The sequence below is a fragment of the Macrobrachium rosenbergii genome, chromosome 1 (assembly GCF_040412425.1).
Source record: "Macrobrachium rosenbergii isolate ZJJX-2024 chromosome 1, ASM4041242v1, whole genome shotgun sequence".
In the NCBI taxonomy this organism is placed as follows: Eukaryota; Metazoa; Arthropoda; class Malacostraca; order Decapoda; family Palaemonidae; genus Macrobrachium; species Macrobrachium rosenbergii.
The window spans coordinates 31,342,405-31,358,425 of NC_089741.1; the positions used below are offsets into that span (position 1 = coordinate 31,342,405).

Sequence of the window (16,021 nt, forward strand, 5' to 3'; positions counted from 1 at the left end):
TGAACAAGTTCGTAGTTTACTAAAAAAAAAAAAAAAAAAAAAAAAAAAAAAAAAAAAAAAAAAAAAAAAGCTAATTAGTCCAACTTTTTAAAGCTAGGTCTGCCATTTCGATTACTTGTACTTTCATGGATTTATACGTCTGAGCTCTCTTTAATCGAGAGTGGGGGAATAGCCTTACACTTTATCCATGAAATTACTATCCATTACAGTACAGCTGTTTTGTACTATTATTTCATACTCTTTGAACAGTCCATACCCCCATTGATATCTCCTTTCAACTCGACTTCCAGTTGTGTTCACTCAGATATATGACGAATTCGAATATTTTTTACTGTGCAGCAAATACCATCTTTAGATTCTTCATGGTCCTACCACTCAGGGTATAATAAAGCTCCCTATATCCCTACTTTTGCTTTCATATTCGTAAAATAACGAATAACTTAAAAGGTGTTATTCCCTACTAGTGGTCTCCTAAAAGGATGGAAAAACAATTTGTACCACCAAATGCTTCAATATTCACCTTTGATGACCATTTGTCACATTCCTTTCCTCTTGCATTGGTTTTTGGGAGGCTCTCCAGTTAGCCCTCAATTGGTTTATGAGGCGGGTCCTCACGCCAGCTTTTGGAAATAGTTTTCTTGATAAACTACTACTCTTGTAATTTTCGAATCTCCTAAGTTTCTTGGCCAACTTACAAGATAGTCTGGTGTCCTGTGCTTAAAAAATTCGATGCAGACTGAAGCAGTTTCGATGCAGACTGAAGCAGTTTCGATGTAAACTAAAGCTATTTCGATGCAAACTATAAAGCTATTTCGATGCAAACGGAAGCCATTTCGATGCAAAACTGAAGCAGTGTCGATGCAAACAAACTATTTCGATGCAAACTGAAGCGGTGTCGATGCAAACTGAACATTTTCGATGCAGACTGAAGCAGTTTCGATGCACACTGAAGCCCTTTCAATTTAAACTGAAGCCCTTTCAATTTAAACGGAAGCCCTTTCAATTTAAACTGAAGCCCTTTCAATTTAAACTGAAGCCCTTTCGATGTAAACTGAAGCAGTTTCGATGCAAATGAAGTCATTTCGATAAATCAACAAAGTAAATTTAATACAGCCCTGTTCGTTTCCACACATATAATTCACAACGCTAAAGTTGCTTTATATTCAAGACAATTTCAACGCATCAACATTATTTCTTACAAACAAATAGAATGAAGTTTACACAATTCAAATATCAAGTGGGCTTTAAAACTCTCGTTAACCCAATTGTTAATTTTCGATATTTTACTCTTAACTCAATATATACTGACAAGATCTTATCCTAACGTTGGAATTGAAATATAAGATTTAAGTCGAAGGCCAAGCTCTGGGACTGATGAGGTCATTTAGCACTGAAAGGTAAAGTGAGAGTAAAGGAGGTTTGATTAAAGGTGTAACAGGAGGAAAACCTGGCAGTTGCACTATGAAACCATCGTCAGGCGAGGGTGGAAAGTAAGATGGAAGAGAGAGAATATGGGCGGGGGTACAGTAAAGGGAATAAAATGGGTTGCAGCTAGGAGCCGAAGGGTGTTAAGAACCCAAAAGTAATGCTTACGGTCCACCGCGTGAGGTGCACTGATGGCTTATAGCTTAACGTACTGATTTCACGAATCTAAGCTCCTGTTATAATTAAATGACGCTGATTTCCCGGTTCTAATTAACTATTAAATTAAAAGTCCGATATAAGACGCTTAATGTTGCTTTAGCAATGAATATTTCAAAGCAGTACATTGCCAAGAAAAGATATCGCAATTGCTTTGCTTTTAACAAAGAAAAGTACCTTCAACATTCCCTCTCCCCTTCTATTAGTGAGCAGGTAACTTGATAATTGACCTACTTATCCAACTACACCAAACTGTATCGAATTTTCTTTACTGATGTATTGAAACGACTCGCACTGAAACTGTCGTAGACCTTGAATCGAAGAACTATCTGTAAACAAAAAAATGAATGACATTAGTTACGTATTAGGAAAGAAAAGTTCGATACAAATAATTACACCTGAATGAGTCAGCAAGTAGAGAGGGGGTACTTTGCTATATATTTCCTTAAGACACATATCTCTGGGTCATTGAAAATGAAAGGTTGTAGTTTGTTAGATTACAGTAAAAAATTGAGCTATTATTCACATTCATTTCAGCCCTGGTTATAAATTTCTCTCTTCATGACATCTTACAGGTGGACGAAACATCCGAAAAATTAAAAAAGCCTTCAGTAATGTCCACAACAGGCAATTTCTATTCCGTTACCTTTTTTCAGATGTACAACACGATCTTGGCTTTCTCTGTTAGTGCAGAATCTACATACGACTGACGAATTCTAACAGAATGGTAGGCAGTGCCTTTCCTTCATGAAATACTTTTAAAATACCTTTTTCAGTATCATGTAATATGTATATATATATATATATATATATTATATATATATATATATATATATATATATATATATATATATATATATATATATATATATATATATATATATACACATACATATATACATATACACATACATATATACATGCACATATATGTAAATATATGTGTATATATATATCGAATACACACATACATATATATACACGCATACGTCTGTATGTATGTATGCATGCATATACAGTATAATTTTGACAAGTTAAATTTAGAGGCACTTTTCTGTAATGCAGGCTCATGGATTCGTTGAAGGCATCCTGTACCGTCCAGAAACAGCCTAATCCCTAGTTAAGTACAACAAATCCAGTTCCCAAAAAGAAGACTATTCTGGTAAAAGATTGAAACTAAAATAAACTAAAATTCTACCATCATATATTTCACCCCAAAATCCACCCCGCCCCCTTCTGACCAAATACACCTTTAACATGTTTCTTGAAACGTTCACTTACACATTTACTGTCAACCCTTTAAACATTCATATTGAAATTCGGCATTTTCCCCTAAACGCTTTATTAAGGAATACTAAGAATTGTATTTAAGAATAATTACCGACTGGAAACTAGTATTGACAGTTTACCCAAGCAGCAGTTTGAAACTGTCACGAAAAGACGACAGTTCTCTACCTAGAATGCCTGTTACACAAATGAGGTTCCGATAAGTTTGTTGACATCAAACAGTCTTGACAGCAGTTTTTTATTATTATTTTACATGGGAAAAAACCCTCTTTTACCTTAGTTATGTTATATAGATTGGATCTCATACTCCTTCAGTTTCGATATGAAGTTTCCTTTATATATATATATATATATATATATATATATATATATATATATATATATATATATATATATATATATATATATAAACAAAATATTTTGGTTCAAGTGTTCCTATGAGCCTACATTTCAGTAAAATAATGTTTATACCCTTTAAATCTTCAAATCAATCGAATGATGGAAGAGAATGGAATGTATCTATGTACTGATTCCAGAATCTAAAAAAAATATGTATACATTTTCGCAACATTTACACCAGTTTATGCAAAAGAACAGAAAACGATATTTAATCTGAACGAAAGAAAACTGAGTTGTACCCGTGGCTAAACTAAGACTTTGCTAGAAAATAGAACAAGTTTGCATTCTGTTTATGCTCTAACTAGAGCGTTTATTCAAGTTCTAGGAATAATTGACAGTATAAATACATTATTCTTTTATGTTTATATAAACTCTAACGCCTACCTGAGCAACGCTTCCAAGATGCAAATCTGCTAAAACGAAAGTGCTGTTTATTTTCCTTTTTTCCACAAACAGAAATAAAGCAAACTCAGTGAAAACGGGAATGCATTTAACATCTGGACATTAACAGAACATGGGAGCTGTGATAAATCTAGACATATCTCGCGAAACATCTATAAACTCTAGTGCAATGGCAAACTGATCATTGCCAGAGTATGGAGCTGTGTGAAGAGGCCTGACATTTCTCGTGAAACATCTATAAACTCTAGTGCAATGGCAAATTGTGACGAGACCACTCTGAATGAGATAATGTATACACTGTCAGCAGATTCACCATGAACAGGGGCCACAGACACACACATAGACACACACACACATCAAAGACACTTTTAGTAAAGAATTCTAACTGGAATATAAAATGTAGGCCAAAGATCTTAAAAACTACTGGGGCTACAGGGCTGCAAATTGGTATGTTGATCATCCACCCTCTAGTCATCAAACATACCAAACTGCAGCCCTCTAGCCTCAGTAGTTTTTATTTTATTTAAGGTTAAAGTTAGCCATATTCGTGCCTCAGGCAACGATATAGACAGGCCACCACGGCCGGCTGAGAGCTTCATGGGCCGCGGGTCATAGAGCATTATACCGAGACCACCGAAAGGTAGATCTATCTTAGGTGGCCTTGACTATACGCTGTACAGAAAACTCGATTGCGCCGAAGAAACTTCGGCACATTAATTACTTGATTTTATATAGAAAAAGATTCCTTTTATTTTCGAGTGAGGGCTACATGTTGGCTTTTGACTCTTTTATATAAACTGAAAGTATTTATTTTTGTACAAAAATAAAAGGCCTTTGTTCATAGTGGGCAACGCAACTAGAAATACAAGTAAAAAAACACACTCCGTCTTGACTTTTTGTTTTTCTCCCGGAACTATGAGGAACTTTTGTAAGTTTGACATCAAAGGATATGGTATATTTTTCTTTGTTCTGAAGTTGGTGCGGGGGTAGGAGGACGGGTTGGAAACGCCTTTAATAAATGTGTTACATTTTGTAAGAACTGTTCTTTATTTTATTTTATTCTATAAAGTCTTTTAAAGCCTTTGCTTTGCAGTATAGAAGCTGTTTGTTTAAATGGGCGGCTTAATCTGAACCAACCAATCATTAGCAAGACTCTGAATATAAATATGTATACATAATATATATATATATATATATATATATATATATATATATATATATATATATATATATATATATATAAATGTATACATGTACGCGTAAGCTAGGGATCAACACCACGCCACAAACCTCTAGAAGCTCAACCCTTAATCAGTGACCCACAAAGACTGTCTCTGAAGACAGCCGCCCGACCCCGCCCCCTGATCAGCTGGTTATCAAGGAGAGAATCTATTAACCACACCTTAATATAAAGAGACCGTACAGAGAGAGAGAGAGAGAGAGAGAGAGAGAAGCCTGTCGACCGCCTTGCCCTCCCCACGCAATACCCGCTGATCTGGAACGGGTTCCAGAAATCTAGGATTTGCTGGAATGAGGTCCGGGAATTGTGCGGCAGGCGCAGTGAGATATTGTCAGGAAACTAGAGCTCTGATGAAGCAGAAGAAGAATATACAGAGTCAGTGAGAGATAACCGAAAGGTAAATGAATTATTTGCGTGAGAATGTTCTCCCCACGGATTTTAAACCATGACTTACACTGATAAACAAATGAAAGCCATTTCTTTAATTCCGAATTTCATCGCCTTTATATTTATTGACGTTTTGTCTTACTATTTATTAAATACAATTCTCATCGCATATACTTTTATTAAAGTTCTGCAATGCCAGAGTGAGCCCACCACATGACGAAAAATTTGAGGCGTTCGATGCCTCTTCATGTAAAATGGCAAATGAGGAAATTCTGTGATTCGAAGCGACAGGGAATTTTTAAATAATATTTACTAAATCTTTTGTAATCCAGCAAAAATCTAGGCACGCGGAGCCCTCGTATCTTTACAGATCAGGTGGACGTAACTAAAGAGTTCAGTATATCACAAAAACGAGAAATCCCAACACCACACCGTCGAAATGAGGTTGTATTTACTTGTTCCGAACGAAATAGATCTGGCCTCGATGCCAAACGAAATATGCACCTGGTCTCGACGGGTGAGCTGAAACAAATGACGATCCTTCGTCCGTGGTAGAGCATTTGTATTTCCGGTCACATATTTCTCCCCAAAAAGAGTTGGATTTCGTTGTCCATATTTTCAGGATTTAAATACAGGCAATGCCACGAAGGAAAGAGAAACGATGGAGTACCTCGCAAAGTACTCCATTGCCTTTATTTTATATATTCATGACGTTCCATATTTTCGTGATTCTGTATATACACACACAATATATATATTAGGTAATCGAGATGCTAAAATAGAGTACATTACAAGTTAGCCACTGCACTAGGGTAGATCTGGTGAATATGGCCTGAAGCAGACCTGCAAAAGCTGTCAATTGAAAGATCAAAAATTTAAGAATAAAAGAATTAGATTTTAAATTCAAAGCTCAGGTACCTTCACTCTGCACCAAAGTACAGGACCAGTCTGGTGAATACGGCCTGAAGCAGACTATCACAGCCGTAAATGTAATGTTCAAAATTTAAGAATAAAGAATTAAGCTTTGAATTCTAAGCTGTAAAGGTACTTTTACTCTACACGAAAAATATAGGACAGAGGGATGACCGGTCGTGGCTGCACACGCAAAAATAAATATATACTAACGTACTGGATATTACTATTTAGATATAATATCGGATAACATGACCCAATTTACTTACAGAAAAGGATGAGGATATTGTACATTATTTTCTGATTTATGTCCTTCTTCTACGGAACGACCACCATAAAAAATACACAACCATTTTACGTTAATGTCCTCGGATGAAATTAAACGCCTAATTTTTCCTCCCAAACATCCTTTATTCAGATCCTGAAACTGTATGGTCCAACTGGGAAATCAAAAAGAGTAATTGGCGTTGAAATTGGGTGCGCGGCGGAAGGTTGAGTTAATATAAAGCTTTAAAAAGGATTCTGTAGGTCACGGTAATCTATCTCTTGTGCAACGAAGAGGCCACTAAGAACTTTATTCTAAATCAAATGTTCCTGCAATGTCGTATTCATCATGCAGTGAATATACAATTCTTCAATCATTATACAGAACGTATTCTAAAAAAAAAAAAAAAAAAGAGGAGCCCGCAATGGCATAAGGCCAGCTTTAACCAGAATAATAACAGCAACAATCGAAATATGTCTTCAGTGTAATATCTGCACTGTAGACTGTACAGTGTAATTCGAAGCTTAGTGAAAACTTAAGTCAAATCCCAATGCAGAGAAGGAGTTGAGCAACGGCCTTCATAAGAGAGAAACGACATTAGCATCGAGAGAGAGAGAGAGAGAGAGAGAGAGAGAGAGAGAGAGAGAGAGAGAGAGAGAGAGAGAGAGAGAGAGACTTAATGAAGCGAAAAAGGAATTTTCTTTAACGCCTGGCTGCGAGAAGGAGAGAGAGGGGGGGAAGATGATGTACGAATAGGAGAGGGGAGAATGATGAAAGGGAGGACAAGGAGAAGATAAAGAAGGGAAGAGAGAGAGAGAGAGAGAGAGAGAGAGAGAGAGAATTAACGCTTTTACAATGAAATGAGCCTTTGTCCAAAATCCCACACGCACTGAAAACCCACCAACACCCACATCCTCATACCCACGCCCGCACATCCTCATACCCACGCCCGCACACCTTCAAATACATACCCTCACACCCACACCCTCTCTGTCTGGTCATATTGACCAGTAAACCAACACACGAACAAACAAGCCGAATTAATAATAACAAAAGCGAAAATAAACAAACTTCCATTGTTCAATTGTACTATTGTTCGCTCTCTCTCTCTCTCTCTCTCTCTCTCTCTCTCTGCTCTTTCTCTCTGCGTACGCACTCGTGTGTTGTATGTATGTGAGTTCCTTGTGACATTCTTTCCCCTCACTCTCTAGTCAAGAAACCCAACTTTATATATATATATATATATATATATATATATATATATATATATATATATATATATATATATATATATATATATATACATACATACATACATACATACATACATACATATAAGTGTGTGTGTATATATGTGTCCATACATATAAGTATATATATATATATATATATATATATATATATATATATATATATATACATATATATATACACACACGTTACTGACAGTGACTTAATGTAGCTTTTCTCGGAAACTTCTTACGGCAAACTTCATCAGCTTACGATGCTCAATACTGTGACTTCACTGGCGACCTAAACTTCCACCCACGGAGGAAGAATGCAAAGGTAAGAAAAAGGAACATACCTATTTCAATTCCTTGCCGTCCTGTTACACACAAAGGGGAAACAAATGTTTTCAAGCTGTAATAGAATCGATTATACCTTTTCGCGATCTACTTTCATCTATTTACTGAATCTAATCGACGAGGAAGCAAAGAGATTTGAATAATCGATTATACAGTAGAATAGAATATAGGATTTGGGTCAAAGTCCAAATCGCTGGGACCTATGAGTTCATGCAGCGCTGAAACGGAAATTGACAGCGACAGGGATTGAAAGGTGTAACAGGAGGAAAAATAAGCGATGTTAGGAGAGGGTTGAGGAAAGGAAGATGGATGTAAGAGAATGTAAACGGAGGTACAGTAAAAGGAATGAAAGGGGCTATAGCAGCTAGGGCCCGAAGGGAGGCTGCAAAGAACCTGAAGTAATGCCTAAAGTGCGCCGCATGAGATGCACTGGCGGCATTAACCCCCCTACGGGGAATGATCGATTATACCCTTCCACAATTCTTTTGCATTTATCCATCTAATCTAATCCACAAAGAAGAGAAGAAGGAGGAGAAGAGAAGAAAGAATAGAGAGAACACGAACGGAGTGGAGGGGACAGAATGAGATTACAGGGGGAATGACGAAAGCCGTCCAAAGGTATATGATATCCCGCGGGGGAAGAAGAATGATCTGGTGCCTCGAGACAAGATGGTTCAAAGGGAACGCGTGGAATGACATCTGGGTCACTGGGAGAGAGAGAGAGAGAGAGAGAGAGAGAGAGAGAGAGAGAGAGAGAGAGAGAGAGAGAGAGCGTATGGGGAATTAAATCTTATTTATTTTTTATTGGTTTTCTGTAAAAGAAAACTATTGTGGCGGCTTTGTCTGGCCGTCCGCGCGTTTTTTCTGTCCGCAGTACTGTCTGTCCGCAGTTTTTTCTGTCCGCAATTCTTCAGTCCGCAGTTTTTTTTTGTCTGTACATTTTTCTGTCCTTACTTTTTCTCTCCTTACTTTTTTCTGGCCGCACTTTTTCTGTCCGCAGTTTTTTCTGTCCGCAGTTTTCTGTCCGCAGTTTTTTCTGTCCGCAGTTTTTTCTGTCCGCAGTTTTCTGTCCGCAGTTTTTTCTGTCCGCAGTTTTTCAGTCCGCACTTTTTCTGTCCACCTTGAGATCTTAAAAATTACTGAGGCTAGAGGGCTGCAAATTGGTATGTTGATCATCCACCCTCCAGCCATCAAACATACCAAATTGCAGCCCTCTAGCCTCTGTAGTTTATATTTTATTTAAGGTTCAAGTTAGCCATGATCGTGCGTCTGGCAACAATACAGGCCAGGCCACCACCGAGCCGTGGTTAAAGCTTCATGGGCCGCGGCTCATACAGCATTATGCCGAGACTATCGAAAGATAGATCTATTTTCGGTGGCCTTGATTATACACTGTACAGAAAACTCGAGGAAACTTCGGCGCATTTTGTACTTGTTTGAGAGAGAGAGATTGATTGATTTATGACTACTCAAACTGGCGTCACAACATCAAAGTAATTGACGCCGAGAGAGAGAGAGAGAGAGAGAGAGAGAGAGAGAGAGAGAGAGAGGAAACTGCGAAGTAAGCCAAGAACTACTTCTAAACTAGCTATTAAAATCACTGGCTCTGTATCATGATCAGTTACTGCTGCAGTGTGGGGTCTGCTGCGGTGGAGGTTGAAACCAACATTCTTTGGAAGCTTGAATTTCAAGTCAGTGGCCCCTTTGGTGTGCTTGTTCCACGTGAATAGGTTTCGTCTACTGAAATAATAATAATAATAATAATAATAATAATAATAATAATAATAATAATAATAATAATAATAATAATAAAAATGTTGTGCTTGCTTTAGCTAGTTTTATTTTGGGTTAGGCAGGCTGACGGCATATTAAAACTTACAGTTGATGTCACTGAAACTAATTTTGCTTTACAGGATAAAAACACAATATAGAATTTAGGTCAAAGGCCAAGCTCTGGGACCTATAAGGTAATTCAGCTGAAAAGGAAATTGAGAGTAGGTAGGTTTGAAAGGTGTAACAGGAGGAAAACCTTTGCAATATGAATCAATTGTTAGGAGAAGGTGGATAGCAAGATGGCAGAAAGAGAATATGAAAGGAGGTACAGTGAAAGGAATGAAAGGGGTTGCAGCTAGCCGAAGGGACGCTGCAAAGAACCAAGTAATGCCTACAGTGCACCGAGTCAGGGCACTGACGGCACTACCCACATACGGGGTTTTAATTACATAGGATAAGAGGCCCTATGTAGACCTCTGAATTCTGCCCAACCAAAGACAGGGGAAACAATGTAGACAACAGACCCCGGCATCTTTAATCCTCAAGACTTTTCTGAACGACTTCAATCCGGGCTTGTGAATTCAGGTAGCGGGGTCTCAAAGTACTGGAACTTTCCCCCATGGTTTAGGCGTCAATAGGCGATTCCAGGAAACGTCGTGGGCTGTTCTCCCATAAGATTACCAACTTTAAAAACTGGAGCACAATGTTCCTCTGCATTTTCCTTCTAGATTTTTGAGAACAGGGTCATTTCTCCGCTTGCTAACGAGTCTTGCGTAATCCCGACTGTCGAAGTTTCTCTTTGTCTGACATCTGTGCAAGAGTAGGGTTTAAATTCCGCCATTCCTCTGGACTCTGGACTAAATGACATTAGACTTAAGTTATCTGTAGTCCTTGTAGAAGGAGTATGGGCGCTGGTCATAAGTGTGGAGTATTCTCAATCTGCTTCTACACAACGCATCTGTGCAATGACCTGTCCCTTGCCTGTGCTGCGCTGTGTTGACCTTTGATAAACTTTTAATAAGTCATTCAGGATGTCCTGTGTCTGTTGCTGCTATTCATAGCCAGCTATGGAAGCTGGCATGTATCGTGCTCTTTTTGAGAATAATCGATGATGAACCAGTGTATCCAGCAATGCTAAATCATTCAGGGGAAATTCTCGACCTTCATCGGTCAAAGAAAGAAGTTTTCGAAGAACTGCTGTGTTGGGACGGACCTCAGTTCATAAGAACTGCATAACTCGAAAGCCCCAAGAAGCAGGGGCATTGAATTTCTTATGGAAACATAACGCCTCCATTACTGGTTCGGTACGTGAGTCTTCAGGGATTACAAGCATCTGTCCGTCTTTTTTTTTTTTTTTTCTAAAAAAAGGTTTCTGTTCCCATACATAAACCAACCGGTAGAAAATGGCTTAATTCTGACTTACAATGCTTTAAAATTCGATGCTTTTCAATTCAGAGTTTTGTGCTCATTACTGATACATAACAGCATTCAAGAATTGAACAGAACAGAATGTAGAATTTAGATCAAAGGCCAAGCGCTGGGACTATGAGGTCATCCAGCGCTGAAACGGAAATTGGCGGTGATAAGGTTTGAAAGGTGTAACACGAGGAAACCCTTGCAGTTGCACTATATGTTAGAGACGGTGGAAAGAAAGATGGTAAAAGAGAATATGAACAGGGAGGTGCAGCAAAAGGAATGCAAGCGTAAGGGTGGGACGCTGCACGAACCTTAAGTAATGCTCTACAGTGCACCGCATGCGGTGCACTGAAAGTATTACCCACCCTCCGGGTAATAGCATTCAAGCACAAGATTCTGACGAATTCTCGCAGTTTCTCAAAACAGTGACAAGTTTGTTGTCGAAGTGGAGTTTTAGTTAATGGTGTTTTATCAATTTAATAGGTTTCATCTTCCGAATAATAATACTATAAAGGAATCTGAAAAACTAGATGCCGAAGTAGCTCCAGGACTCATGCAGAAGAGTGTGTTACTAGATACAGCGCACATAGTGAGAAAAGTGATCGACTCCTAAGGAAACAGGATGCAACCCGGAACCCACCCGCCACCGGCCCCCAACTATAAAAACCACCAGTCGAATAATAGTAATTACGCCTCCTTCATTGCCAAATACTGAAGTCGTAGGGTATAAAGGATACATAGAAGCATACGTTGTGCTTTAAGAGACTTCTCAAGAGAGATCTTCCAATAAATACGAACATTCTCTAGTTTACCTCTGCCGTAAGTATAACGAGTCTTCTCTCCCTTTCCATGAAATCATCTGGAATGGCGTTAACAGCCATACCACCCCACGAAGTCTCTCTCTCTCTCTCTCTCTCTCTCTCTCTCTCTCTCTCTCTCTCTCTCTCTCAGTGACCTAGATTTCCTTCTATTTCTTATTCCCTTTTATCTTTCCTTCTCTCTTTTCTCTTTCGCTTTTCTCTGCCAGTTTTCTCTCTCTCTCTCGCTCTCTCTCTCCTTCTCTCTCTCTCTCCCCCTTTTCCCCTCTCTCTCTCCCTTCGCCCTCTCCTTCTCTCTCTCTCCCTCTTCCCTCTCTCCCTCTCTCTCTCTCTCTCTCTCTCTCTCTCTCTCTCTGCCCCTCTCCCTCCCCTCTCCCTCTCCCTCTCTCTCTCTCTCTCTCTCTCTCTCTCTCTCTCTCTCTCTCTCTCTCTCTTCCTCGGGAATGTTTCATCTTTCCCCTTCCGTGATCTCATTCTCTCCCTGTCCACTGTATTCGCTTTTGCTCAAGTGGCGAATAAGGAACTAAAATAAAGGAAAATAAAGGAATACGTACGAAGATTATTATTGTGTGTTACAGATGAAGAAGTAAATACAACGAATAAAGACGCAAGCGTTGGATATTTAGGAAAGTGACTTGGAATAGTGAAGAAAGCAGAGTTTGTGATTGCTCAAGCACTGATGAGAACGCACACACACGCACACACAAATTTAGGTGCATTGTACATGCAAACTATTGATCCATCGGATAAAGAACAAGGCCACTTTAAGGGAAATAATGACTGATACATTCCTGAGCGTTGAAAGAGAAGATGAATGAAATAACTATAAAATAAGATAAAAATAAAAATAAAAGTGACACAATAAAAAAAAGGTGAAAATGTCATTGTAGTGAATTTAAAACAACTCTAAGGAAAATAATGACTGATAAATACCTGAGCGTTGAAAGAGCAGATGAAAAAATAATGATAAAAATAAGCTAAAAATTAAACTAAAAGTGACAAACTAAAAAAAAATAAAAGTGAAAATGTCATTGTAGTCATTTTTAAAAAACAGCTTTAAGGAAAATAATAATGACTGATCAATACCTGAGCGTTGAAAGAGAAGATGAAAAAATAATGATAAAAAATAAGATAAGAAATAAAAAAAAAAATAAAAGTGACAAAATAAACAAAAAAAGTGAAAAATATAATTTTAGTGAATTTAAAACAACTTTAAGGAAAGTAACGACTGATAAATTCCTGAGCGCTGAAAGAGAAACTAAAAAAAAAAAAAAATTATAAAAAATAAGAAATAAAAAATAAAAATAAAAGTGAGAAACGTAGTTTCAGTGAATTTGAAACTGACCAATACTCTTGTCACTCCAGTCGATATAAGAAAAACAAAATAAAGAATTAGCTGTCTCCTCAAACATCTGAAAAGGAGAGAGAGAGAGAGAGAGAGAGAGAGAGAGAGAGAGAGAGAGAGAGAGAGAGAGAGAGAGAGAGAGAGAGGAAAATATTTGTCTCTACGTTAACAGTTACTTTTCTTATGCAGCATAAACCATTTCTGTCTGTATCAGTGTCCGTCTCTCTCTCTCTCTCTCTCTCTCTCTCTCTCTCTCTCTCTCTCTCTCTCTCTCTCTCTCTCCTGAATCCTCACAGATCCTCCCGTCCAGGATCATCCCGTCTCATCCCAGACGGAGCCCTGGTTTTGGAAGACAACGACCGAACTGGGAATACGAGGGAAGACGTTGACTGATGAGCCCCAGTGCACGCTGTGGAATTCGCCTGCCGAGGCCATTCGTATCTGTTTTCGCCGGGTGACACCTGGTGGATTGCGCGGGGAATTGGACTCGTTCATGAGGGCGGTTTTGGAGAACGGTTCTCCGTTTGGGTTGATGATGGATGGTGTTGGATTGTATACACACAAGTATTTATACATACATATAATATATTATATATATTTACACACACACACACATGTGTATATATGTAAACATGTATATATATATATATATTATACACACACATTCATGTCCAACATCAGTATCTTCTTCTTCTTCTTCTTCCCCACACACAAAACGGGGAGCCTTACAAACATTACATTCACATTCTGGTTACCAGTTATTTCCCTTGCCTTTCTTACAAGACTGGCCCCTTTATATTTACTCGAAACAGAAAGAGACAGAGACAGAGAGAAACGCATTCTGAAGCCAAGGCATTCAGACTCCTTAGAATTTCATTCAACAGTCCTCCCATTTCCCTGAGAAGAGGCATCTCTTGTGCAGTGGTCAATTTAGCCTAATTGGTTTCGGGCTGAGTCTTTTGGGGTTGTTGGGGAGGGGAAGGGGAGAGGAGCCCATCTACAGAAAAGGAGGAGGAGGAGGAGGAGGAAGACTAAGAGGCCTTCTCGCGGTAATGGACGAAATGTTAATATTTTCCCAGAGTCCCTCCAATGCCCTTTCATTCGTACCTACGCAGCAAAGCTGCTAATTCTTCCTCTCCCTCTTCCTTTCAAACGGGCCTCTGGAAGCCAAGGTCCAGAGAAAGGGTGGAGGAACGTGGAACCCAAAGTCCAGAGAAAAGGTGGAATGTGGAACCCAATGTCCAGAGAAAAGGTGGAACGTGGAACTCCACAAGACCTAAAGAAAGATAGGTCTTGGGTGGAAACATCTGGGTGAAATCATCTACATGCTGGCGGTTCGTGAATAGCGGGATACGCAAAGGTGAATGAACTCGACGCCTATTCATAAGTTTTTCTTTTTCTCCTTCCCAGATCTGTTTGACTTCCTGTTGCTGTTGTTGCTGTTCTTCTTCTTCTTCTTTTTCTCGCTTTCAAGCCTAAAATGCCTTTTTTTTTTATTGGTGAAATGAAAGATGACACATATACATATTCTTTACTAAACCTATTTCTTTTGTCTCTCTCTCGTCCTGGGTAAAATAATTTAGATTATTTAAAAAATTCTCTATTTTCTTAAAATATGCAGGTTCTAAGGCGTCTTTACATTCAAGAACCACGTTATTATTACTATTATTATTATTATGCAGGAGATGAACCTATTCATAAGGAACAAGCCCACCACAGGGCCATGGACTTGAAATTCAAGCTTCCAAAGAATATGGTGTTCATTAGAATCAAGTAATAGATGGTAATGGGAAATTCCGAAAGAAGAGATCACTTATTAAAAAGGAAAAATAAAATGAACATATGACAAATAAGTAGATAACGTAAAGTAGATTATCAAATTACAAGGAGAACTGTATTAGGTAGCAATGCATGGCATCTTCGCAAAAGTTTCTGAGGTTCCAATTGCACGAAATCTTCAGAGACTGTTCCACAGTCCAACGGTTTAAAGAATAAAGGGTCAAGAGCCTTACTCCCAAATCTCTGATTACGAAAGCTCTATGAATATAGAGGAAAAGACAGAACGTTTTTTAATCTGTTCGTACTGCAACATACAAAGTAAGAGGCAGCATTTCCACCCTTCCCATTGTATATTTATGGAACAGGACTGCGTCTCCACTGGACCTTTCCCCACGAAAACAGAGCTGCAATAAAATTAGGTTTCTTTATTGCAGGTAATTTCAAAAGTGTGAGAGAGAGAGAGAGAGAGAGAGAGAGAGAGAGAGAGAGAGACTCTGGTTTTTTCACTGTTTCTGGTGAACAGAATACTGTCAAGACTCACACATCAAGTATTCCGATGACCAATATCTCTTATATTATCTGTTTGCCTTCTGAATGTTCAATTTAGGCCGAAGGTCAAGCGCTGGGACCTATGAAATCATTCAGCGCTGAAAAAGAAAACTGAGAATAAAAAGGTTTGAGAGGTGTAACAGGAGGAAAAACCTTTCAGCTGCACTGCATGAAGCAATTGTTATATGAGGGTGGAAAGTAAGGCTGAAGAAAGAATATGAA

General features: G+C 38.5%; 1 long non-coding RNA gene across 1 annotated transcript in view; it reads right to left on the reverse strand.

Annotated features, from left to right (window-relative positions):
- LOC136841575 (uncharacterized) overlaps window positions 1–16,021 on the reverse strand; it is a 38,852-nt gene that overhangs the window by 2,626 nt on the left and 20,205 nt on the right. The window contains exon 2 of the long non-coding RNA XR_010854011.1: window positions 521–1,970. This is a non-coding gene — a long non-coding RNA (uncharacterized lncRNA). The remainder of the gene's footprint in view (window positions 1–520; window positions 1,971–16,021) is intronic.